The sequence below is a fragment of the Neoarius graeffei genome, chromosome 15 (assembly GCF_027579695.1).
Source record: "Neoarius graeffei isolate fNeoGra1 chromosome 15, fNeoGra1.pri, whole genome shotgun sequence".
Lineage (NCBI taxonomy): Eukaryota > Metazoa > Chordata > Actinopteri > Siluriformes > Ariidae > Neoarius > Neoarius graeffei.
The window spans coordinates 2,469,542-2,495,770 of record NC_083583.1 but is presented as its reverse complement, the minus strand read 5'-3'; the positions used below and the strand labels follow the sequence as shown (position 1 = coordinate 2,495,770).

At 44.2% G+C, this 26,229-nt stretch overlaps 1 protein-coding gene across 2 annotated transcripts in view; it reads left to right on the top strand.

Annotated features, from left to right (window-relative positions):
• Positions 1 to 4,360: 4,360 nt before the first annotated feature.
• The window catches only part of dok4 (docking protein 4), a 129,472-nt gene continuing 107,603 nt past the window's right edge, over positions 4,361 to 26,229 (top strand). For both annotated transcript variants that reach the window (XM_060940395.1, XM_060940396.1), the window contains exon 1: positions 4,361 to 4,518. The gene's annotated coding sequence lies outside the window, so the exon portion shown is untranslated. The remainder of the gene's footprint in view (positions 4,519 to 26,229) is intronic.

Genomic DNA, 26,229 nt, shown 5'->3' with positions numbered 1-26,229 from the left:
CATCTCATTCCAGAGATGACTGATGACGCGTCCCGGCTGTGACGGATGAGGAGGACACGGCCTCACTTGCTCCAGTTGTATCAGACCTGAAAACTTCTGCATCAGCAGTAGCAAAGTCAGCTTAACGCTCTGATGATCCATCATTTCCCTTGGAGTTCATCACTTCCTCACGGTTTCATACACCATCGAAAATCTACATTCACCCTTTAAAACACAAGTGGGCCATCCAGCTTTTCAGGAACAGGAAGAATACATGATTCTTTTTATGTCCTTCTACCAGGTAACACAGGTTTACTGTTACAGCACACTTTCTACACAAAGGTCAATGATAGTGGAGCCTCGTACTTATAGAAATACACCAACCTGATTTTTAATGGCTTTGACCAAACGATGTCCGTGTCCCACCACAGGGAACCTGATCATAAGCACAAGGCAACGTCTCTCATAAACACTTGACCTCCAAACAACAACATTTGTCTCTTTATTTCCATAAGACAGACAGGTTTTTATCCAGCGTTTATTTTAATTTGCTTTTTTAAAAATAATATGGCATTGTTTACTAACACATTTTACAGAAAATATTCACGACAGTTTCATCTCATCTCATCTCATTATTTCTAGCCGCTTTATCCTTCTACAGGGTCGCAGGCAAGCTGGAGCCTATCCCAGCTGACTACAGGCGAAAGGCAGGGTTCACCCTGGACAAGTCACCAGGTCATCACAGGGCTGACACATAGACACAGACAACCATTCACACTCACATTCACACCTACGCTCAATTTAGAGTCACCAGTTAACCTAACCTGCATGTCTTTGGACTGTGGGGGAAACCGGAGCACCCGGAGGAAACCCACGCGGACACGGGGAGAACATGCAAACTCCGCACAGAAAGGCCCTCGCCGGCCCCGGGGCTCGAACCCAGGACCTTCTTGCTGTGAGGCGACAGCGCTAACCACTACACCACCGTGCCGCCCCGACAGTTTCATATACAGTAAAATGAGTTAAAACAGTTTTATTAGTCCACTCGCTTGTTGGACAGTTGACAGTTTGTGTCATGTAAGGGCGATAGACGTAAGAGTTTTATTGAAAACACGTGAGCAAACAGACCCAAAATGGAGACAAAGGCCGAGTGGAAAACCAGGCAGTGGTGGAGTGAGACACAGACAGGATATCAGAGGGATACAATACTCACAGTCCAAAAACACAAACAGCGTCAAAATCAGAAAAGTGACACAAAATACAAGGCTTTCACAAAGTGTGTGTGTGTTACTGAGACTCCTTATATAAATGTCTGTGCTGTGATTGAGCTCTAATCAGGAACAGGTGCATGGAGATTAGTTCTAACGATGCTGCATGGAGGGTGGCACGGTGGTGCAGTGGTTCGCACTGTCGCCTCACAGCAAGAAGGTTCTGGGTTCGAGCCCAGCGGCCGGCGAGGGCCTTTCTGTGTGGAGTTTGCATGTTCTCCCCGTGTCTGTGTGGGTTTCCTCCGGGTGCTCTGGTTTCCCCCACAGTCCAAAGACATGCAGGTTAGGATAATTGGTGGCTCTAGATTGACCATAGGTTTGAATGTGAGCGTGAATGGTTGTGTGTTTCTATGTATCAGCCCTGTGATGATCCGCCTTTCACCCATAGTCAGCTGGGATAGGCTCCAGTTCGCTTGCAACCCTGCACAGGATAAGTGGCTACAGATAATGGATGGATGGATGAATTAAGCTACACAATGAATTAAAGGTATTACTCAAGGAAGGTTGCAAAAGTTTGCAGGTGCTGGGACCCACTGATCCACCATTCAGTGATGAGGGTTGGACTTAAACATGTTCTTCTTCTGTATGTTCCTGTTAGGGGTTGCCACAGTGGCTTGTCCTGATCCGCATATTTGATTTGGCATCGATTTTACACCGGGTACCCTTTCTGATGTAACCCTCCCTGACCTATCCAGGCTTGGGACCGGTGCTAAGTATGCACTGGCTTGTGCAACCCCAGTGGGGGGTATCTTTAATGAATCTGCATGTCTTTGAACTGTGGAGGAAACCAGAGCACCCAGGTGTAACCCACACAGACATGGGGAGGACATGCAAACTCCACACAGAAAGACCCCTGATGACCGTAAGGTTTGAACCCAGACCCTTCTCGCTGTGAGGTGACAGTGCTAACCACTACACCTCCATGCTGTAGTGTAATTATTATAATTATTATTATTATTATTACCTCACCCACTACAGAGTAAGTGGGGCGAGGTATTGTTTTCGGTCGGGTTTCTTTGTTTTTTTGTTAACAATATTACAGGAAAACAGCTGGATCAATCTTCATGAAACTTTCAGGATAGATGGTCATTGGTCTCAAATAGAACTGCCAACATTTTGAGGGTCATCCGGTCAAGGTCACCAAAAAGGTTAAAATCATTTTTGTTGTGTCTCCTGCCTCAGGTGGGGTTTACATTAGACCGTATCAGCGGATCATCAGATTAACGTTTTTAAAAACGATTAGCGTGCACACAGCAACGCCAATACACGATTAGTGTGCACACAGCAACGCCAATACACGGATACGCTAATCACATGACTAATTCGGCACGTAAGTTGAAATGTGTCAGTGCGGCTCATCGCTTCCTCCTCAGCGGCTGCGCTCCAAATCGCTCTGCCCTGAACAGCGAGTGCCCTCTGGAGGGTGCGCACACCGGCCCTGCGCAGCTCACAGAGCGCGCGAGTTAAGCGCACGAGCAGTGATTCGGGACTGAGCCGCTGTGCGCAAGTCACTTACCACTTGCAAGTGGAAGGATGGCAAGCCTAAAGACAATCATAACTACACAATGGGCAGTATTTGCATCAGTATTTACAGTATTTTCATACTTTTATACTCTTTAATGAAAAGTGATACAAGGCGGAAGTCCGCGCCGTTTTTCACCAGTCGCGTCACATGACCAACGCCAGCGAATCAGGAAGGTGGATGTCACAGTGACGTTGTCCAATGATGATGCTAGCTAGAGCTCAGCACAGCGTATCCTCAATGTTTACACAGCACCGGATCAGACACGATCTGGATTGAATACGTGGACCCTGGCGGATTCCCGTTTCCTAGCGTTTCCAGGCGTTTTAATGTAAACAGACAGTGCATCCGTGAAGAAAATGAGACAGATACGGTCTAATGTAAACTTGGCCTCAGAATGTAAGAGTGTAACAGTCGCTCACTCTGCATGTTCCTATTAAAATGGCCGGTGAGTGTATACTATTCAGTTCACCATTTGAAATAAATGGACTAGACTAAAGAAATGGCTTTCAGACACGTTTATGGTTATTCCAGAGGGAAAGTGCGTTCCACTGAGCTCTAGCGCCGGGCCATTTCCGGGAGATAAGAGTTTGGGTCGTGGCGACAGCGTGTGTGTGTCAGCCTCGGTTCCGAGGGTTCAGTTTGGAAAACTGTAAGAGGGAAGAGTAGAATAATATAAAGTACAGACACTTGGTATATTTTACTTCTGTGATTTATAAATTGTTCATTTTTGGATTACGCTTCATTTTAGTGGCTCAGAGAGTAAATATATATGCTGTATTTACTGTAGGGACACGGGATCAGAAAACTATTTTATTTATAAACAGGAGCCACATGGACCCATAGGGGACCCATTTATTTATTTCACCACATCTTCCTTCATATTCATCATAAGTGCTACCGGGAGAGGGTTGTTTTGCCTGGAAACACTTGTTATTATCCATCCATCCATCATCTGTAGCCGCTTTATCCTGTTCTACAGGGTCGCAGGCGAGCTGGATCCTATCCCAGCTGACTACAGGCGAAAGGAGGGGTTCACCCTGGACAAGTCGCCAGGTCATCACAGGGCTGACACATAGACACAGACAACCATTCACACTCACATTCACACCTACGCTCAATTTAGAGTCACCAGTTAACCTAACCTGCATGTCTTTGGACTGTGGGGGAAACCGGAGCACCCGGAGGAAACCCACGCGGACACGGGGAGAACATGCAAACTCCACACAGAAAGGCCCTCGCCGGCCACGGGGCTCGAACCCGGACCTTCTCGCTGTGAGGCGGCAGTATGAACTACTACACTACCACTTGTTGTTGTTGTTATTGTTGTTGTTAGTTTACAGACCTACATTTGTAAGAAGATTAAAATACTAGCACTAATAATGAGGGGAATGTGTTGCCAGCCCTGAGCCTCATGTGCGATCCGGATGAAACACTCCGGAGGAGGAGGAGGAGGTGCTCTTTTTTTTTTTTGGGCGCGCGTGCGCTGTGATCTCGGAACATTACGGTAAAGTCGGGAGGCGCTGTGTGAGGAGGCGCGCGCTGCTCGGAGCTTCAGTCCAGTCGGTCGGTTCCCCGCCGGTGTGTGGATTACTGACTCCGCCGGAAACGCATTTACACCTCCCACTGCTCCCCTTCCGGTCTCGGATCCGCTCAGGGGCTCCGAACACAACCTTACGGTTTTATCAGAGCGTCATGTGATACAGCCCCCACACCTTCATCATCATCATCATCATCATCACCTTCAAGGTAAGAAAAAGGAAAAATCACGCTCGTGAGTGAGTGTGTGAGTGAGTGAGTGAGAGTGTGTGAAAGAATGAGAGTGAGTGTGTGAGTGAGTGAGTGAGAGTGTGTGAAAGAATGAGAGTGAGTGTGTGAGTGAGAGTGACTGACTGACTGAGTGTCTGACTGACTGTGTGTGAGTGAGTGAGTGAGAGTGAGTGTGTGAGTGAGAGTGACTGACTGACTGTGTGTGAGAGTGAGTGTGTGTGTGTGAGTGAGTGAGAGTGAGTGTGTGAGTGAGAGTGACTGACTGACTGTGTGTGAGAGTGAGTGTGTGTGTGTGTGTGTGAGTGAGTGAGAGTGAGTGTGTGAGTGAGAGTGACTGTGTGTGAGTGAGTGAGTGTGTGAGTGAGAGTGAGTGTGTGAAAGAGTGAGTGAGTGAAAGAGTGAGTGAGTGTGTGTGTGTGTGTGTGTGTGTGTGTGTGTGTGTGTGTGAATGAGACTGACTGAGTGTGTGTGTGTGTGTGTGTGTGAATGAGTGTGAGTGAGTGAGTGTGAGAGTGAGTGAGTGAGTGTGAGAGAGAGTGAGTGAGTGTGAGAGAGAGTGTGAAAGAGTGTGTGTGAGTGTCTGTGTGCGTGCGAGTGAGTGTGTGTGTATGAGTGAGTGAGTGCGTGCGAGCGTGTGTGTGTGTGCGAGTGTGTGTGTGCGTGAGTGAGTGAGTGTGCGTGCGCGAGTGAGCGTGTGTGTGTGAAGTTGTGATGATGATGGTGTTGTTGTGACAATGATGTTGTGATGATGATGGTGTTGTTGTGGTGATGATGATGGTGTTATGTGATGATGATGGTGTTATGGTGATGATTATGGTGTTGTTGTTGTGGTGATGACGATGGTGTTGTGGTGATGATGATGTTGTTGTGGTGATGATGTGATGGTGATGATGATGGTGTTATGGTGATGATGATGGTGTTGTGGTGGTGATGATGATGATGGTGTTGTTGTGATGATGTTGTTGTGGTGATGATGATGATGATGATGATGATGATGATGGTGTTGTGGTGATGATGATGGTGTTGTTGTGATGATGATGGTGTTGTTGTGGTGGTGATGAGGATGATGGTGTTGTGGTGATGATGATGATGATGATGGTGTTGTGATGATTATGGTGTGATGGTGTTGTTGTGATGGTGATGATGGTGTTATGATGATGGTGTTGCTGTGATGTGATGATGATGGTGTTGTGATGATGATGGTGTTGCTGTGATGATCATGGTGTGATGATGATGGTGTTATGATTATGATCGTGTTGCTGTGATGATCATGTTTCTGTGGTGATGATGGTGTTGATGTGATGCTGTTGCTGTGATGGTGTTGCTGTGGTGATGATGATGGTGGTGCTGTGATGATGGTGTTGCTGTGATGATGGTGTTGTTGTTATGATGATGGTGTTGTGATGATGATGCAGTGTTTCCCACAGACCAGGTAGCAATTTGTGGTGCTCCACTGTGCCGATGAGGGAATCGTGCGTGGTGGTGTCGTGGCGGTCGGTGGAGTCGGTCATTGGGGTGTCTGCAAAGTGTTTACAGCGGGTGGTGTTCAAACACAGTATTTTTCTTCAGAGTCACCTGCTGGGACTGTTTTAAAGCTACAAGAAGTGTTTGAGATTATTCAGTTCAATATAAATTCTTTTAAGTTCTTTAAGAGAAGACAGCTAAAACAATTTTTACCAGAACCCTGCCTGGTTTCATTTCTCGACCCAACTTTACATTACAGCGCAGGCCATTAGTTTGCTGGGCTTGATGTTGGTGGAAAACCTGTCTTTTAAATTTATGAAAATTACTCACCAAAATTGAAGTTAAAGTTTAGTTTTTACTAGAGATGCACCGATTGCAATTTTTTGGGCCGATTCCGATTTTCCATGGAGTGTGACCTGCCGATACCGATTTCATTTTTTTCAAACCACTTCACAGCACGCACAGACTATTTTCTTTTTATCTTTTCTTTAATAGAACATTCTGCCAGATTTTCAGTAATAAATTTTCAACACCTCAAAGGTTGAAAACAAAGACTGTTTTTTGTAAAATCTTTCTTCATGTTTGGTATTAACATATTAATTCCTGAAATAGGAAATTCACACAAACATTTTTTTCTTTTCCCATCCAATATCTGGCACAAGAACAACTTCCCCCTCATATATAATTTGCCCACTGCTATGGAACACAGTTTCATAAGCCTATTTAGATCTGAAAACTTCTGCCTTATAGAGCAACCCATTTCTTCATTCAGTATCAAAATACAAAGATAATTTCCAGTCATACTTGTACCATAGCCATTCTATCATCTTTGTCAAATGTGTATTTGTAGAGTAATTTCCAATGGAATCAAGTGCAACCAAGGTTGTAAAACAAACAAAGACATTTTTTTTCTTTCTCCCTTTGTACAAATCTAACTAGATGTTTGGTAATAGGCTAACGTATTAATTCCTGTAATGGGAAATTCACACAACCACAAACGTTTTCTTCTTTTCACATCCAATATCTGGCACAAAAAAATTCACTATATTTGGATATCCAAATGTAGTGAATTTTTTTTGTTGTTGTTAACGGCGCGCGCGCCGGAGCCAGTTAGGCGTGCAGGACTGACACTGTGGTCCATGCACTTTTTCGTTCATTCATTATTCTATTTTGGAAGTCACATGAGAAATGAAAAGGACTCGTTTATGAATTTTTACACTTGTGTATGACTTGTGAAATGGAATCCAGAGCCATGTTTTGATGTATTTTTAGTTATTGAAAATGAGTCATTGAACAGCAGAAAAAGGGAAAAAGCAATTTTGAAAAATGCCGTTCTGAATCGCGTTTTAGTTTATTTACAACTTAGGTTTTGGGTGACCTGGAAGCCTAAGCTTGTGGGTGTGTTGGGAGCGTTATGGTTTGTTTATTCTCATCCGCATGACATGGCGTTTTTGGAGGCATATTCCCACGGTTCAGAAAAAAAATGGCAAAGTCCCACTGCTCAGTTGTACCATGGGCGTCAGGCGTTAAAACGGCAAAGTCCCAACTTTTGGTTTTACCAGGGGCCAGCGCGACTCGGAGGCCCGCGAGGCAGAAGGTTTTTAATCTGCCCCTGGGTTGGGGTGGACTTAAGTGTGGGTGCCCATGCCCTACTGGTTAGGGTCCCGAGTGGGGTGGAGCGGAAGTTGCTGCAGGGTCAAGGGAGAGTGTGCCGTGCGTCAGCGGCTCTCATTAAGGCACGCAGCAGAGTTCGCCTCAGGAGGAAATAACGTCCCCTGGAATTACATCCCGAGGCGCGGGGCTAGCCGGCTCTGGCAGTGCTGGTTCGTTGGGGGAGAGGGCAGAGTTCTCTGGCTGGCAAGTTTGGGGAGGCTGGGACCTCCCATGCCCGAGCTACGAGCATCCAAAGTTGGGCTGGAGCCGCCGATGGAAAAACGAAACTGAAGCCGAGCACCGTGGCTCTTCGTCCCAAGGCGCGGGGCTAGCCCGCCCTGGCAGTACTGGTTCGTTGGGGGAGAGGGCAGAGGTCTCTGGCTGGCAAGTTTGGGGAGGCTGGGACCTCCCCTGCCCAAGCTACGAGCGTCCAAAGTCGTGCTGGAGCCTCCGATAGAAACGAAACCTAAGCGGAGTACCGCGGCTCGCCTCGGGGCGAATTACATCCAGAGGCGCGGTGCTAGTGCACCCTGGCAGCGCTGGTTCATTGGGGAGAGGGCAGAGGACGCTGGCTGGCAAGTTTGGGGAGGCTGGGACCTCCCCTGCCCGAGTGACGAGCGTCCAAAGTCGGGCTCGAGCCGCCGATGGAAAAACGAAACTGAAGCCGAGCACCGTGGCTCTTCGTCCCGAGGCGCGGGGCTAGCCGCATATGGAGGCATTTGAAATTCAATAAAGGAATAAATGAATATTACAAAATAAGAAAACGATCAGAAATGTTGTCCACTTTTCTAATACTACTATTTGATGATGGCAATACATTTTGAAAACAAAATAGAGCCATTTCTGCTTGTATTGTTTTAAATAAAACACCAAGCTGCACCCTTTTTTAATTTTCATCTTTCATTCCAAAATAGAATAATGAATGAACGAAAAATTACACAGACCCACTGTTCTGCGCAAGCGCAACACAATCGCACTAGAGAGCATGTTCAAGCTGCCAGTGTAGCTGCAGTCTTTTCAGTTGCGAATTACGAGTATTTCCACTTTCATCTCTCTGTGATACACAAGTTGTGATCGGCAGAAATTCGGCATATTTTAATTTTGCCCGGCCGGTCGCCGGTCATGGCCGATCATGTGAAAATTGGCTGATTCCGATCGGCAGCCGGTCAATCGGTGCATCTCTGGTTTTTACCTTAGTTTTTTGCCTTTTTGGTGGCAGTCTTTCAATCATTCTTTAGTTGACATTCAAGGAATAAATTGCAAAAAACAAGCTGGAGGTTTTTTTAAATATTGAACTCAACACTTACCTCAACCAATACTAAAATTAAATAAATAGTATAATGTAACAAAATAATAATAAAATAAAATATCATAATTAGATGTAAGAAACCACTTAAGGTAACACCAAGGCAACTAACAATAATGAAAAAGCATTACCCTAATTGGTGCAAAGCCTGCATGCCCTATCAGAGCATTTAATTCTGCGTGGCTTCCTGAAAAAACCTCCAGTGCCCTATCGTAAGGGAAGTCACTGCTGAAGTGGGATAAACGGGATAAAGCAATAAGGCCGGTTCCTCGCGTCAAGCTGCTACTGTCTGCATCAAAATTGGTTTATAGCCTGACTCAGGGATGTCCGTTTCCTGTAAGCCAAGAAGGCTATGATAAAGCTCATCACGAGCACGATGTAGGCTACCTTTTAAAATAAGGGGTCGGAAGGCGAATCAGGAAGGCTGCGTTATTTTTAATGAGCCTAACAGGCCTACTTTCAGTCCGGGTATATGTGCACTGGCAGGCCTGTGTACACGCCGCTCCGTCTATGTGTGCGCGTGAACGAGAAGAAAGAGCACTATGAATGAACGGAATGATACGCAACGGAAATTTTTTTTTTCAAAATCACGAGTCTGATTGTGTGGCGATAGGAATCCATTGTGTGGCGCTGCGCAACACAATGGTCTATGTATGGGAAACCCTGTGATGGTGTTGTTGTGATGACGATGGTGTTGCTGGGATGATGATGGTGTTGCTGTGATGATAATGGTGTTATTATGATGATGATGGTGTTGCTGTGATGTTGTGATGATGATGGTGTTATGATGGTGTTGCTGTGATGTTGTTGTGATGGTGGTGTTATGATGATGGTGTTGCTGTGATGATGGTGTTGTGATGGTGGTGTTGTGATGATGATGATGATGGTGTTGCTGTGATGGTGTTATGATGATGATGGTGTTGCTGTGATGATGGTGTTGCTGGGATAATGATGGTGTTGCTGTGACGAGCATGGTGTGATGATGATGATGGTGTTGCTGTGGTGATGATGGTGTTGCTGTGGTGATGATGGTGTTTGATGTGATGATGGTGTTGCTGTGGTGATGATGGTGTTGCTGTGGTGATGATGATGATGATGATGGTGTTGCTGTGATGATGATGGTGTTGCTGTGATGATGATGGTGTTGTGGTGATGGTGTTGCTGTGATGCTGTTGCTATGATGATGGTGTTGTTGCTGTGGTGATGAAGGTGTTGTTGCTGTGGTGGTGATGGTGTTGCTGTGGTGATGGTGTGATGATGATGATGATGATGGTGTTGCTGTGATGATGATGGTGTTGCTGTGATGATGATGATGATGATGGTGTTGCTGTGATGTTGTGGTGATGGTGTTGCTGTGATGATGATGGTGTTGTGGTGATGGTGTTGTGATGATGGTGTTGCTGTGATGCTGTTGCTATGATGATGGTGTTGTTGCTGTGGTGATGAAGGTGTTGTTGCTGTGGTGGTGATGGTGTTGCTGTGGTGATGGTGTGATGATGATGGTGTTGCTGTGGTGATGGTGTTGTGATGATGGTGTTGCTGTGATGCCGATGGTGTTGCTGTGATGATGATGGTGTTATGATGATGATGGTGGTGTCAGTGTGATGGTGGTGTTGTTGTGATGGTGGTGTTGTGATGATGGTGTTATGATGATGATGGTGTTGTTGTGATGGTGTTGCTGTGATGAGCATGGTGTTATGATGATGATGGTGTTATGATGTTGTTGTGATGGTGTTATGATGATGATGGTGTTGCTGTGATGATAATGGTGTTATTATGATGATGGTGTTGCTGTGATGTTGTTGTGATGATGATGGTGTGATGATGATGGTGTTGCTGTGATGTTGTTGTGATGATGGTGTTATGATGGTGATGTTGTTGTGATGATGATGGTGTTATGATGATGGTGTTGCTGTGATGTTGTGAAGATGATGGTGTTGCTGTGATGATGGTGTTATGATGATGATGGTGTTGCTGTGATGATGATGATGATGATGATGGTGTTGCTGTGATGATGATGGTGTTATTATGATGATGGTGTTATGATGATGGTGTTGCTGTGATGATGGTGTTATTATGATGATGGTGTTATGATGGTGTTATTATGATGATGATGGTGTTATGATGATGGTGTTGCTGTGATGTTGTTGTGAAGATGATGGTGTTGCTGTGATGTTGTTGTGATGATGGTGTTGCTGTGATGATGATGATGGTGTTGCTGTGATGATGATGATGGTGTTGCTGTGATGTGGTGATGGTGTTGCTGTGATGATGATGGTGTTGTGGTGATGGTGTTGCTGTGATGATGATGGTGTTATGATGATGATGGTGTTGCTGTGATGATGATGGTGTTGCTGTGATGATGATGATGATGATGGTGTTGCTGTGATGTTGTGGTGATAGTGTTGCTGTGATGATGATGGTGTTGTGGTGATGGTGTTGTGATGATGGTGTTGCTGGGATAATGATGGTGTTGCTGTGACGAGCATGGTGTGATGATGATGATGGTGTTGCTGTGGTGATGATGGTGTTGCTGTGGTGATGATGGTGTTTGATGTGATGATGGTGTTGCTGTGGTGATGATGATGATGATGATGATGGTGTTGCTGTGATGATGATGGTGTTGCTGTGATGATGATGGTGTTGTGGTGATGGTGTTGCTGTGATGCTGTTGCTATGATGATGGTGTTGTTGCTGTGGTGATGAAGGTGTTGTTGCTGTGGTGGTGATGGTGTTGCTGTGGTGATGGTGTTGCTGTGGTGATGGTGTGATGATGATGATGATGATGATGGTGTTGCTGTGATGATGATGGTGTTGCTGTGATGATGATGATGATGGTGTTGCTGTGATGTTGTGGTGATGGTGTTGCTGTGATGATGATGGTGTTGTGGTGATGGTGTTGTGATGATGGTGTTGCTGTGATGCTGTTGCTATGATGATGGTGTTGTTGCTGTGGTGATGAAGGTGTTGTTGCTGTGGTGGTGATGGTGTTGCTGTGGTGATGGTGTGATGATGATGGTGTTGCTGTGGTGATGGTGTTGTGATGATGGTGTTGCTGTGATGCCGATGGTGTTGCTGTGATGATGATGGTGTTATGATGATGATGGTGGTGTCAGTGTGATGGTGGTGTTGTTGTGATGGTGGTGTTGTGATGATGGTGTTATGATGATGATGGTGTTGTTGTGATGGTGTTGCTGTGATGAGCATGGTGTTATGATGATGATGGTGTTATGATGTTGTTGTGATGGTGTTATGATGATGATGGTGTTGCTGTGATGATAATGGTGTTATTATGATGATGGTGTTGCTGTGATGTTGTTGTGATGATGATGGTGTGATGATGATGGTGTTGCTGTGATGTTGTTGTGATGATGGTGTTATGATGGTGATGTTGTTGTGATGATGATGGTGTTATGATGATGGTGTTGCTGTGATGTTGTGAAGATGATGGTGTTGCTGTGATGATGGTGTTATGATGATGATGGTGTTGCTGTGATGATGATGATGATGGTGTTGCTGTGATGATGATGGTGTTATTATGATGATGGTGTTATGATGATGGTGTTGCTGTGATGATGGTGTTATGATGGTGTTATTATGATGATGATGGTGTTATGATGATGGTGTTGCTGTGATGTTGTTGTGAAGATGATGGTGTTGCTGTGATGTTGTTGTGATGATGGTGTTGCTGTGATGATGATGATGGTGTTGCTGTGATGATGATGATGATGGTGTTGCTGTGATGTGGTGATGGTGTTGCTGTGATGATGATGGTGTTGTGGTGATGGTGTTGTGATGATGGTGTTGCTGTGATGATGATGGTGTTATGATGATGATGGTGTTGCTGTGATGATGATGGTGTTGTGATGGTGGTGATGATGATGATGATGATGATGATGGTGTTGCTGTGATGGTGTTATGATGATGATGGTGTTGCTGTGGTGATGATGGTGTTTGATGTGATGATGGTGTTGCTGTGGTGATGATGATGATGATGATGGTGTTGCTGTGATGATGATGGTGTTGCTGTGATGATGATGATGATGATGGTGTTGCTGTGATGTTGTGGTGATAGTGTTGCTGTGATGATGGTGTTGTGGTGATGGTGTTGTGATGATGGTGTTGCTGTGATGTTGTTGCTGTGGTGATGGTGTTGTTGCTGTGGTGGTGATGGTGTTGCTGTGGTGATGGTGTTGCTGTGGTGATGGTGTGATGATGATGGTGTTGCTGTGATGATGATGATGATGGTGTTGCTGTGATGTTGTGGTGATAGTGTTGCTGTGATGATGATGGTGTTGTGGTGATGGTGTTGTGATGATGGTGTTGCTGTGATGCTGTTGCTATGATGATGGTGTTGTTGCTGTGGTGATGAAGGTGTTGTTGCTGTGGTGGTGATGGTGTTGCTGTGGTGATGGTGTTGCTGTGGTGATGGTGTGATGATGATGGTGTTGCTGTGGTGATGGTGTTGTGATGATGGTGTTGCTGTGATGCCGATGGTGTTGCTGTGATGATGATGGTGTTGCTGTGATGATGATGGTGTTATGATGATGGTGGTGTCAGTGTGATGGTGGTGTTGTTGTGATGGTGGTGTTGTGATGATGGTGTTATGATGATGATGGTGTTGTTGTGATGGTGTTGCTGTGATGAGCATGGTGTTATGATGATGGTGTTATGATGTTGTTGTGATGGTGTTATGATGATGATGGTGTTGCTGTGATGATAATGGTGTTATTATGATGATGGTGTTGCTGTGATGTTGTTGTGATGATGATGGTGTGATGATGATGATGGTGTTATGATGATGGTGTTGCTGTGATGTTGTTGTGATGATGGTGTTATGATGGTGATGTTGTTGTGATGATGATGGTGTTATGATGATGGTGTTGCTGTGATGTTGTTGTGAAGATGATGGTGTTGCTGTGATGTTGTTGTGATGATGGTGTTATGATGATGATGGTGTTGCTGTGATGATGATGATGATGGTGTTGCTGTGATGATGATGGTGTTATTATGATGATGGTGTGATGATGATGATGGTGTTATGATGATGGTGTTGCTGTGATGTTGTGATGATGGTGTTATGATGATGTTGTTGTGATGATGATGGTGTTATGATGATGATGGTGTTGCTGTGATGTTGTTGTGAAGATGATGGTGTTGCTGTGATGTTGTTGTGATGATGGTGTTATGATGATGATGGTGTTGCTGTGATGATGATGATGATGATGGTGTTATGATGATGATGGTGTTGCTGTGATGATGGTGTTATTATGATGATGGTGTTATGATGGTGTTATTATGATGGTGTTGCTGTGATGATGGTGTTGTGATGGTGGTGTTGTGATGATGATGATGATGATGATGGTGTTTCTGTGATGGTGTTATGATGATGATGGTGTTGCTGTGATGATGGTGTTGCTGGGATGATGGTGTTGCTGTGATGAGCATGGTGTTATGATGGTGTTGTTGTGGCGATGGTGTTGCTGTGGTGATGGTGGTGTTGTGATGGTGTTGCTGTGATGAGCATGGTGTTATGATTGTGTTATGATGGTGTTGCTGTGATGATGATGGTGTTGCTGTGATGAGCATGGTGTTATGATGATGATGGTATTGTGATGATAATGGTGTTATGATGATGGTGTTGCTGTGATGAGCATGGTGTTATGATGATGATGGTATTGTGATGATAATGGTGTTATGATGATGGTGTTGCTGTGATGATGATGATTATGGTGTTGCTGTGGTGATGGTGTTGTGGTGATGGTGTTGCTGTGATGCTGTTGCTTTGATGCCGATGGTGTTGCTGTGATGATGGTGTTATGATGGTGTTGCTGTGGTGATGATGGTGTTGTGGTGGTGGTGTTGCTGTGATGATGGTGGTGTTGTGGTGATGGTGTTGCTGGGATGATGATGGTGTTGCTGTGATGAGCATGGTGTTGTTATGATTGTGTTATGATGGTGGTGTTGTGATGATGGTGGTGTTGTGATGATGGTGTTGCTGGGATGATGATGGGGTTGCTGTGATGAGCATAGTGTTATGATGATGATGGTGTTATGATGATATGGTGTTGCTGTGATGTTGTGATGATGTGTTGCTGTGATGATGGTGGTCTTGTGGTAATGATGATGGTGTTGTGGTAATGATGATGGTGTTGTGATGATGATGATGATGATGATGATGACAGTGTTGTGATGTTGTGATGGTGATGTTGTTGTGATGGTGTTGTTGCTGTGATGGTGTTGTGGTGATGGTGTTATGATGATGGTGGTGGTGTTGTGATGATGGTGTTGTGGTGATGGTGTTGCTGTGATGTTGGTGTTGCTGTGGTGGTGATGGTGTTGCGGTGATGATCATGGTGTTATGATGATGGAGTTGCTGTGATGGTGTTATGATGATGATGGTGTTGCTGTGGTGAAGATGGTGTTATGATGATGATGGTGTTGCTGTGGTGAAGATGGTGTTATGATGATGGTGTTGCTATGATGATTGATGGTGTTGTGATGATGGTGTTGCTGTGATGCCGATGGTGTTGCTGTGATGATGATGGTGTTATGATGATGATGGTGTTGCTGTGGTGAAGATGGTGTTATGATGATGGTGTTGCTATGATGATTGATGGTGTTGTGATGATGGTGTTGCTGTGATGCCGATGGTGTTGCTGTGATGATGATGGTGTTATGATGATGATGGTGTTGCTGTGATGATGATGGTGTTGTTATGATGATGGTGGTGGTGTTGTGATGGTGGTGTTATGATGATGGTGTTATGATGTTGTTGTGATGGTGTTATGATGATGGTGTTATGATGATGGTGTTATGATGTTGTTGTGATGGTGTTATGATGGTGTTATGATGATGATGGTGTTGCTGTGATGTTGTTGTGATGATGATGGTGTTGTGATGATGATGATGATGTTGTGATGATGATGGTGTTGCTGTGATATTGTGATGATGGTGTTGCTGTGATGCTGTTGCTATGATGATGGTGTTGTTGCTGTGGTGATGATGGTGTTGCTGTTGTGATGAAGATGGTGTTGCTGTGATGATGATGGTGTTATGATGATGGTGTGATGATGATGATGATGATGATGATGATGGTGTTGCTGTGGTGAAGATGGTGTTATGATGATGGTGTTGCTATGATGATTGATGGTGTTGTGATGATGGTGTTGCTGTGATGCCGATGGTGTTGCTGTGATGATGATGGTGTTATGATGATGATGGTGTTGCTGTGGTGAAGATGGTGTTATGATGATGGTGTTGCTATGATGATTGATGGTGTTGTGATGATGGTGTTGCTGTGATGCCGATGGTGTTGCTGTGATGATGATGGTGTTATGATGATGATGGTGTTGCTGTGATGATGATGGTGTTGTTATGATGATGGTGGTGGTGTTGTGATGGTGGTGTTATGATGATGGTGTTATGATGTTGTTGTGATGGTGTTATGATGATGGTGTTATGATGATGGTGTTATGATGTTGTTGTGATGGTGTTATGATGGTGTTATGATGATGATGGTGTTGCTGTGATGTTGTTGTGATGATGATGGTGTTGTGATGATGATGATGATGTTGTGATGATGATGGTGTTGCTGTGATATTGTGATGATGGTGTTGCTGTGATGCTGTTGCTATGATGATGGTGTTGTTGCTGTGGTGATGATGGTGTTGCTGTTGTGATGAAGATGGTGTTGCTGTGATGATGATGGTGTTATGATGATGGTGTGATGATGATGATGATGATGATGGTGTTGCTGTGGTGATGGTGTTGTGATGGTGTTGCTGTGATGCCAATGGTGTTGCTGTGATGATGATGGTGTTATGATGATGGTGGTGTTGCTGTGATGGTGGTGTTGCTGTGATGGTGGTGTTGTGATGATGGTGTTATGATGTTGTTGTGATGGTGTTATGATGATGGTGTTGCTGTGATGTTGTTGTGATGATGATGATAGTGTTGTGATGATGATGATGATGATGATGATGGTGTTGTGATGATGATGGTGTTGTGATGATGATGATGGTGTTGCTGTGATGTTGTTGTGGTGATGATGGTGTTGTGATGATGATGATGATGATGGTGTTATGATGATGAGGGTGTTGCTGTGATGTTGTGATGATGATGGTGTTATGATGATGATGAGGGTGTTGCTGGGATGGTGTTATGATGATGATGGTGTTGCAGGGATGATGATGGTGTTGCTGTGATGAGCATGGTGTTATGATGGTGTTGTTGTGATGATGGTGTTGCTGTGATGATGGTGGTGTTGTGATGGTGTTGCTGTGATGATGGTGTTGCTGTGATGAGCATGGTGTTATGATGATGATGGTGTTATGATGTTGTGATGATGGTGTTGCTGTGATGATGATGGTGTTATGATGATGATGGTGTTGCTGTGATGGTGTTATTATGATGATGATGGTGTTGCTGTGATGATGATGGTGTTATGATTATGATGGTGTTGCTGTGATGGTGTTATTATGATGATGATGGTGTTGCTGTGATGATGATGGTGTTGTGGTGATTGTGTCGTGATGGTGGTGTTGTGATGATGGTGTTGCTGTGATGATGGTGTTGCTGTGATGGTGTTGCTGTGATGATGGTGTTACTGGGATGATGGTGTTGCTGTGATGAGCATGGTGTTATGATGATGATGGTGTTGCTGTGATGATGGTGTTGCTGTGATGATGGTGGTGTTGTGATGGTGTTGCTGTGATGATGGTGTTGCTGTGATTAGCATGGTGTTATGATGATGATGATGGTGTTATGATGTTGCTGTGATGATGATGGTGTTATGATGATGGTGTTGCTGTGATGATGATGATGGTGTTGCTGTGATGCTGTTGCTGTGATGCTGGTGTTATGATGATGATGGTGTTGCTGTGATGATGGTGTTATGATGGTGTTGCTGTGGTGATGATGGTGTTGTGGTGATGGTGTTGCTGGGATGAGGATGGTGTTGCTGTGATGAGCATGGTGTTATGATTGTGTTATGATGGTGTTGTGATGATGATGGTGGTGTTGTGATGATGATGGTGTTGCTGGGATGATGATGGGGTTGCTGTGATGAGCATGGTGTTATGATGATGATGATGGTGTTATGATGATGAGGGTGTTGCTGTGATGTTGTGATGATGGTGTTGTTGTGATGATGATGGTGTTGCTGTGATGGGGGTCTTGTGATAATGATGATGGTGTTGTTGTGATGATGGTGTCGCTGTGGTGATGATGGTGTTGTTGTGGTGATGGTGTTGTTGTGAAGATGATGGTGGTGTTGTGATGATGTTGTTGCTGTGATGATGATGGTGTTGTGGTGATGGTGTTGTGGTTGTGATGCTGTTGCTGTGATGCTGTGATGATGATGCTGTTGTTATGATGAAGTTGTTGTGATGGTGTTATGATGGTGTTGCTATGGTGATGGTGTTGTGATGATGGTGTTGTTGTGGTGATGATGATGATGATGATGATGATGATGGTGTTGTAATGATGATGATGGTGTTGCTGTGATGATGATGGTGTTGCTGGGATGATGGTGTTGCTGTGATGAGCATGTTGTTGTGATGATGGTGTTGTGATGATGGTGTTGTTATGATGATGGTGTTGTTATGATGATGGTGTTGTGATGGTGTTGCTGTGATGATGGTGTTGCTGTGGTGATGGTGTTGTTGTTGTGGTGATGATGGTGGTGTTGTGGTGATGATGGTGGTGTTGTGGTGATGATGGTGGTGTTGCGGTGATGATGGTGGTGTTGCTGTGATGATGGTGTTATTGTGATGATGATGATGTTGTTGTGGTGATGTTGCTGTGATGATGATGGTGTTGTGATGATGATGATGATGATGGTGTTATGATGATGGTGTTGCTGGGATGATGGTGTTATGATTATGATGGTGTTGCTGTGATGATGGTGTTGCTGTGATGATGGTCTTGTGATGATGGTGTTGCTGTGATAATGATGGTGGTGTTGGGATGATGATGGTGTTGCGATGATGGTGTTGTGGTGATGGTGTTGCTCTGATGATGATGATGGTGCTGTGATGGTGTTGTGATGATGGTGTTGCTGTGATGATGGTGTTATGATGATGGTGTTGCTGTGATGATGGTGTTGCTGGGATGATGATGGTGTTACTGTGATGACCATGGTGTTATGATGATGATGATGGTGTTGTTGTGATGATGGTGTTGCTGTGATGATGGTGGTGTTGCTGTGATGAGCATGGTGTTATGATGACGGTGTTATGATGACGGTGTTGCTGTGATGTTGTGATGATGGTGTTATGATGATGGTGTTGCTGTGATGATGGTGATGGTGTTGTGATGATGGTGTTGCTGTGATGATGTTGTGATGCCAATGGTGTTGCTGTGATGATGGTGTTGTGATTATGATGGTGTTGCTGTGATGGTGTTATGATGATGATGGTGTTGCTGTGGTGATGATGGTGTTGCTGTGATGATGATGGTGTTATGATGATGGTGGTGTCAGTGTGATGGTGGTGTTGTTGTGATGGTGGTGTTGTGATGATGGTGTTATGATGATGATGGTGTTGTTGTGATGGTGTTGCTGTGATGAGCATGGTGTTATGATTGTGTTATGATGGTGTTGTGATGATGATGGTGGTGTTGTGATGATGATGGTGTTGCTGGGATGATGATGGGGTTGCTGTGATGAACATGGTGTTATGATGATGATGATGGTGTTATGATGATGAGGGTGTTGCTGTGATGTTGTGATGATGGTGTTGTTGTGATGATGATGGTGTTGCTGTGATGGGGGTCTTGTGATAATGATGATGGTGTTGTTGTGATGATGGTGTCGCTGTGGTGATGATGGTGTTGTTGTGGTGATGGTGTTGTTGTGAAGATGATGGTGGTGTTGTGATGATGTTGTTGCTGTGATGATGATGGTGTTGTGGTGATGGTGTTGTGGTTGTGATGCTGTTGCTGTGATGCTGTGATGATGATGCTGTTGTTATGATGAAGTTGTTGTGATGGTGTTATGATGGTGTTGCTATGGTGATGGTGTTGTGATGATGGTGTTGTTGTGGTGATGATGATGATGATGATGATGATGATGGTGTTGTAATGATGATGATGGTGTTGCTGGGATGATGGTGTTGCTGTGATGAGCATGTTGTTGTGATGATGGTGTTGTTATGATGATGGTGTTGTTATGATGATGGTGTTGTGATGGTGTTGCTGTGATGATGGTGTTGCTGTGGTGATGATGGTGTTGTTGCTGTGGTGATGGTGTTGTTGTTGTGGTGATGATGGTGGTGTTGTGGTGATGATGGTGGTGTTGCGGTGATGATGGTGTTATTGTGATGATGTTGTGATGATGATGATGTTGTTGTGGTGATGTTGCTGTGATGATGATGGTGTTGTGATGATGATGATGATGATGGTGTTGTAATGATGATGATGGTGTTGCTGTGATGATGATGGTGTTGCTGGGATGATGGTGTTGCTGTGATGAGCATGTTGTTGTGATGATGGTGTTGTTATGATGATGGTGTTGTTATGATGATGGTGTTGTGATGGTGTTGCTGTGATGATGGTGTTGCTGTGGTGATGATGGTGTTGCTGTGGTGATGGTGTTGTTGTTGTGGTGATGATGGTGGTGTTGCGGTGATGATGGTGGTGTTGCTGTGATGGTGTTATTGTGATGATGTTGTGATGATGATGATGTTGTTGTGGTGATGTTGCTGTGATGATGATGGTGTTGTGATGATGATGATGATGATGATGATGATGATGGTGTTATGATGATGGTGTTGCTGGGATGATGGTGTTATGATTATGATGGTGTTGCTGTGATGATGGTGTTGCTGTGATGATGGTCTTGTGATGATGATGGTGTTGCTGTGATGGTGTTGCTGTGATAATGATGGTGGTGTTGGGATGATGATGGTGTTGCGATGATGGTGTTGTGGTGATGGTGTTGCTCTGATGATGATGATGGTGCTGTGATGGTGTTGTGATGATGGTGTTGCTGTGATGATGGTGTTATGATGATGGTGTTGCTGTGATGATGGTGTTGCTGGGATGATGATGGTGTTACTGTGATGACCATGGTGTTATGATGATGATGATGGTGTTGTTGTGATGATGGTGTTGCTGTGATGATGGTGGTGTTGCTGTGATGAGCATGGTGTTATGATGACGGTGTTATGATGACGGTGTTGCTGTGATGTTGTGATGATGGTGTTATGATGATGGTGTTGCTGTGATGATGGTGATGGTGTTGTGATGATGGTGTTGCTGTGATGTTGTTGTGATGCCAATGGTGTTGCTGTGATGATGGTGTTATGATGATGATGGTGTTGTGATTATGATGGTGTTGCTGTGATGGTGTTATGATGATGATGGTGTTGCTGTGGTGATGATGGTGTTGCTGTGATGATGATGGTGTTATGATGATGGTGGTGTCAGTGTGATGGTGGTGTTGTTGTGATGGTGGTGTTGTGATGATGGTGTTATGATGATGATGGTGTTGTTGTGATGGTGTTGCTGTGATGAGCATGGTGTTATGATGATGATGGTGTTATGATGTTGTTGTGATGGTGTTATGATGATGATGGTGTTGCTGTGATGATAATGGTGTTATTATGATGATGGTGTTGCTGTGATGTTGTGATGATGATGGTGTGATGATGATGATGATGGTGTTATGATGATGGTGTTGCTGTGATGTTGTTGTGGTGATGGTGTTATGATGGTGATGTTGTTGTGATGATGATGGTGTTATGATGGTGTTGCTGTGATGTTGTTGTGAAGATGATGGTGTTGCTGTGATGTTGTTGTGATGGTGTTATGATGATGATGGTGTTGCTGTGATGATGATGATGGTGTTGCTGTGATGATGATGATGGTGTTATTATGATGATGGTGTTATGATGATGGTGTTATGATGATGATGGTGTTGCTGTGATGTTGTTGTGATGATGGTGTTATGATGATGATGGTGTTGCTGTGATGTTGTTGTGAAGATGATGGTGTTGCTGTGATGTTGTTGTGATGATGGTGTTATGATGATGATGGTGTTGCTGTGATGATGGTGTTATTATGATGATGGTGTTATGATGGTGTTATTATGATGGTGTTGCTGTGATGATGGTGGTGTTGTGATGATGATGATGATGATGATGTTGTGATGATGATGATGATGGTGTTGCTGTGATGATGATGGTGTTGCTGTGATGATGGTGTTGCTGTGATGAGCATGTTGTTGTGATGATGGTGTTGTGATGATGGAGTTGTGATGATGGTGTTGTTATGATGGTGGTGTTGTGATGGTGTTGCTGTGATGATGGTGTTGCTGTGGTGATGGTGTTGTGATGGTGTTGTTGTGATGGTGTTGTTGTTGTGGTGATGATGGTGGTGTTGTGGTGATGATGGTGGTGTTGTGGTGATGATGGTGGTGTTGCTGTGATGATGGTGTTGCTGGGATGATCGTGTTATTGTGATGATGTTGTGATGATGATGTTGTTGTGGTGATGTTGCTGTGATGATGATGGTGTTGTGATGATGATGATGATGGTGTTATGATGATGGTGTTGCTGTGATGTTGTTGTGATGATGGTGTTGCTGGGATGATGGTGTTATGATTATGATGGTGTTGCTGTGATGATGGTGTTGCTGTGATGATGGTCTTGTGATGATCATGGTGTTGCTGTGATGGTGTTGCTGTGATAATGATGGTGGTGTTGGGATGATGATGGTGTTGCGATGATGGTGTTGTGGTGATGGTGTTGCTCTGATGATGATGATGGTGCTGTGATGGTGTTGTGATGATGGTGTTGCTGTGATGATGGTGTTATGATGATGGTGTTGCTGTGATGATGGTGTTGCTGGGATGATGATGGTGTTACTGTGATGACCATGGTGTTATGATGATGATGATGGTGTTGTTGTGATGATGGTGTTGCTGTGATGATGGTGGTGTTGCTGTGATGAGCATGGTGTTATGATGACAGTGTTGCTGTGATGTTGTGATGATGGTGTTATGATGATGGTGTTGCTGTGATTATGGTGATGGTGTTGTGATGATGGTGTTGCTGTGATGTTGCTGTGATGCCAATGGTGTTGCTGTGATGATGGTGTTATGATGATGATGGTGTTGTGATGATGATGGTGTTGCTGTGATGGTGTTATGATGATGATGGTGTTGCTGTGGTGATGATGGTGTTGCTGTGATGATGATGGTGGTGTTGTGATGATGGTGTTGCTGGGATGATTATGGTGTTGCTGTGATGAGCATGGTGTTATGATGGTGTTGTGATGATGGTGGTGTTGTGATGATGGTGGTGTTGTGATGATGATGGTGTTGTTGTTATGATGATGGTGGTGTTATGATGATGATGGTGTTGCTGGGATGATGATGGTGTTGCTGTGATGAGCATGGTGTTATGATGATGGTGGTGTTATGATGATGATGGTGTTGCTGGGATGATGATGGTGTTGCTGTGATGAGCATGGTGTTATGATGATGATGGTGTTATGATGATATAGTGATGGTGTTGCTCTGATGATGATGATGATGTTATGATGATGATGGTGTTGCTGTGATGATGGTGTTGCTGTGATGATGATGTTGCTGGGATGATGATGGTGTTGCTGTTATGACCATGGTGTTATGATGATGATGATGATGATGATAATGATGGTGTTGTTGTGATGATGGTGTTGCTGTGATGATGGTGGTGTTGCTGTGATGAGCATGGTGTTATGATCATGGTGTTATGATGACGGTGTTGCTGTGATGTTGTGATGATGTTATGATGGTGTTGCTGTGATGATGGTGATGGCGTTGTGATGATGGTGTTGCTGTGATGCTGTTGCTGTGATGCCAATGGTGTTGCTGTGATGATGGTGTTATGATGATGATGGTGTTGTGATGATGATGGTGTTGCTGTGATGGTGTTATGATGATGATGGTGTTGCTGTGGTGATGATGGTGTTGTGGAGATGATGGTGTTGCTGTGATGATGATGGTGGTGTTGTGGTGATGGTGTTGCTGTGATGATGATGGTGGTGTTGTGGTGATGATGGTGTTGCTGGGCTGATGATGGTGTTGCTGTGATGAGCATGGTGTTATGATGATGATGGTGTTATGATGATATGGTTTTGCTGTGATGTTGTTGTGATGGTGTTGCTGTGATGATGGTGTTGTTATGATGGTGATGGTGTTGTTCTGATGATGGTGTTGTGGTCATGGTGTTGCTGTGATGCTGTTGCTGTGATGGTGTCGCTGTGGTGATGGTGTTGTGATGATGATGATGGTGTTGTGATGGTGTTGTTGTGATGATGGTGATGGTGTTGTTCTGATGATGGTGTTGCTGTGATGCTGTTGCTGTGATGGTGTCGCTGTGGTGATGATGATGGTGTTGTTGTGAAAATGGTGGTGGTGTTGTGATGGTGGTGTTGCTGTGATGGTGTTGTTGTCATGATGGTGGTGCTGTGATGTTGGTGTTGCTGTGATGATGGTGGTGTTGTGATGATGGTGTTGTTGCTGTGATGCTGTTGCTGTGATGGTGTTGCTGTGATGATGGTGTTGTTGTGATGGTGTTATGATGATGGTGTTGTGATGATGGTGTTGTGGTGATGATGGTATTGCTGTGTTGATGATGATGGTGTTATGATGATGGTGTTGTGATGATGGTGTTGTGGTGATGATGATGGTGATGTTGGTGTTGCTGTGGTGATGGTGGTGTTGTGATGATGATGGTGTTGTGATGATGATGATGGTGTTGTTATGATGATGATGGTGTTGTGATGATGATGGTGTTATGATGATGGTGTTATGATGATGGTGTTATGATGATGGTGTTATGATGATGGTGTTGGTGTTATGATGATGGTGTTGGTGTTATGATGGTGTTGGTGTTATGATGGTGTTGGTGTTATGATGATGATGGTGTTATGATGATGATGGTGTTGGTGTTATGATGATGATGATGGTGTTGTGGTGATGATGGTGTTATGATGATGGTGTTGGTGTTATGATGATGATGGTGTTATGATGATGGTGTTATGATGATGATGTTGTGTTGTTGTTGTGATGATGATGTTGTCATGATGGTGTTTGTTCTAAAGCCACCCTGGTGTCTTTTCTGCTCGACGTCACAAGCGCGGCTCCGTCGCGTCACACCTCTGACGGGTAGCTGAGCTGTGCACACCTGACCGCGTGCACGCGCACCGGAGGAACCTTTTCTCTCATATTTATCCTGTGGGAGAACGATCATAATAAATAGAACAGTTCCCTATAGCTGACAGTCATAACAATCATTGATGCATGACGTCATGATGCTTCCTTATTTAAAAAATCGTGCCTCAGAAGATTATTATTATTATTATTATTATTAATTTATTTTTCTGTAATGAAGACTTGAGTCAGTTTTGGTTTGTGGTTCAGCAGCCAGTTGTAATGATTCACCGACTCTCTTTTGCTTATGGTTTCATAGAATATAAATCCACTCATTTCTTTCGTGCTGTAATGTCCCTGTGTTTCTGTTAATTATTGAGAAGATAAAAGAAGAAAAAAAGCCAGAGCTGAAAATGCTTTTATTAAAACACTCTGGACTCATTTTCACCTTTTATATATCAAACCATGCCACAGCTCTGTGTGAATATTCTTCTTAAATTGGCTCATTGCATGAAATAATGATCTGATGATGTTTTATGCAAATGAGCACATACTAAATAACTTGCTGCTTCATTTGCATATTCAAATCCATTTCTGCTATGAGTAAAGGAAAAACATGAGTGTTTTAGGGTGTGGTCGCAGGCTTTGAGTTTATTTCTGCCCTTTTCACCCCAACTGTCCTGAGCTCTGGGCTGCTGATGTGAAGATCTTTTGGTGTCTAATAAACGACGGGATGAGAACCGATCTGCTTTTATCTGTTCACAAACAGCTTCCTTAAACGACTAATAAATGAAGCAAATGGCTTTTCTTTGTCAGTTACGACACAACAAAAACCTTCTGGAATATAAACACATCACCACACATCAGCTGGAGGAAGGAGAAGCAAACATCTGAGTCTGGTGGTGATGCTCAGCTCGTTCCTGAGAGACAGGGAGAGGGTTAAATCTCAGGCTTCACTCTTTATTCGGCTTTTCTTTACTTTTTAGACAAAGTCCACATCTGAGCAGGATGTGATCTGGCCACCTCCTGTTGTCCAGGCTGAGCAGGAGGATATTGGGGGACAATGACTTTGATATTGTGAACAACAAGCCCTGAAATTTGTGATTCATCAGTGATTCTCTCTCTC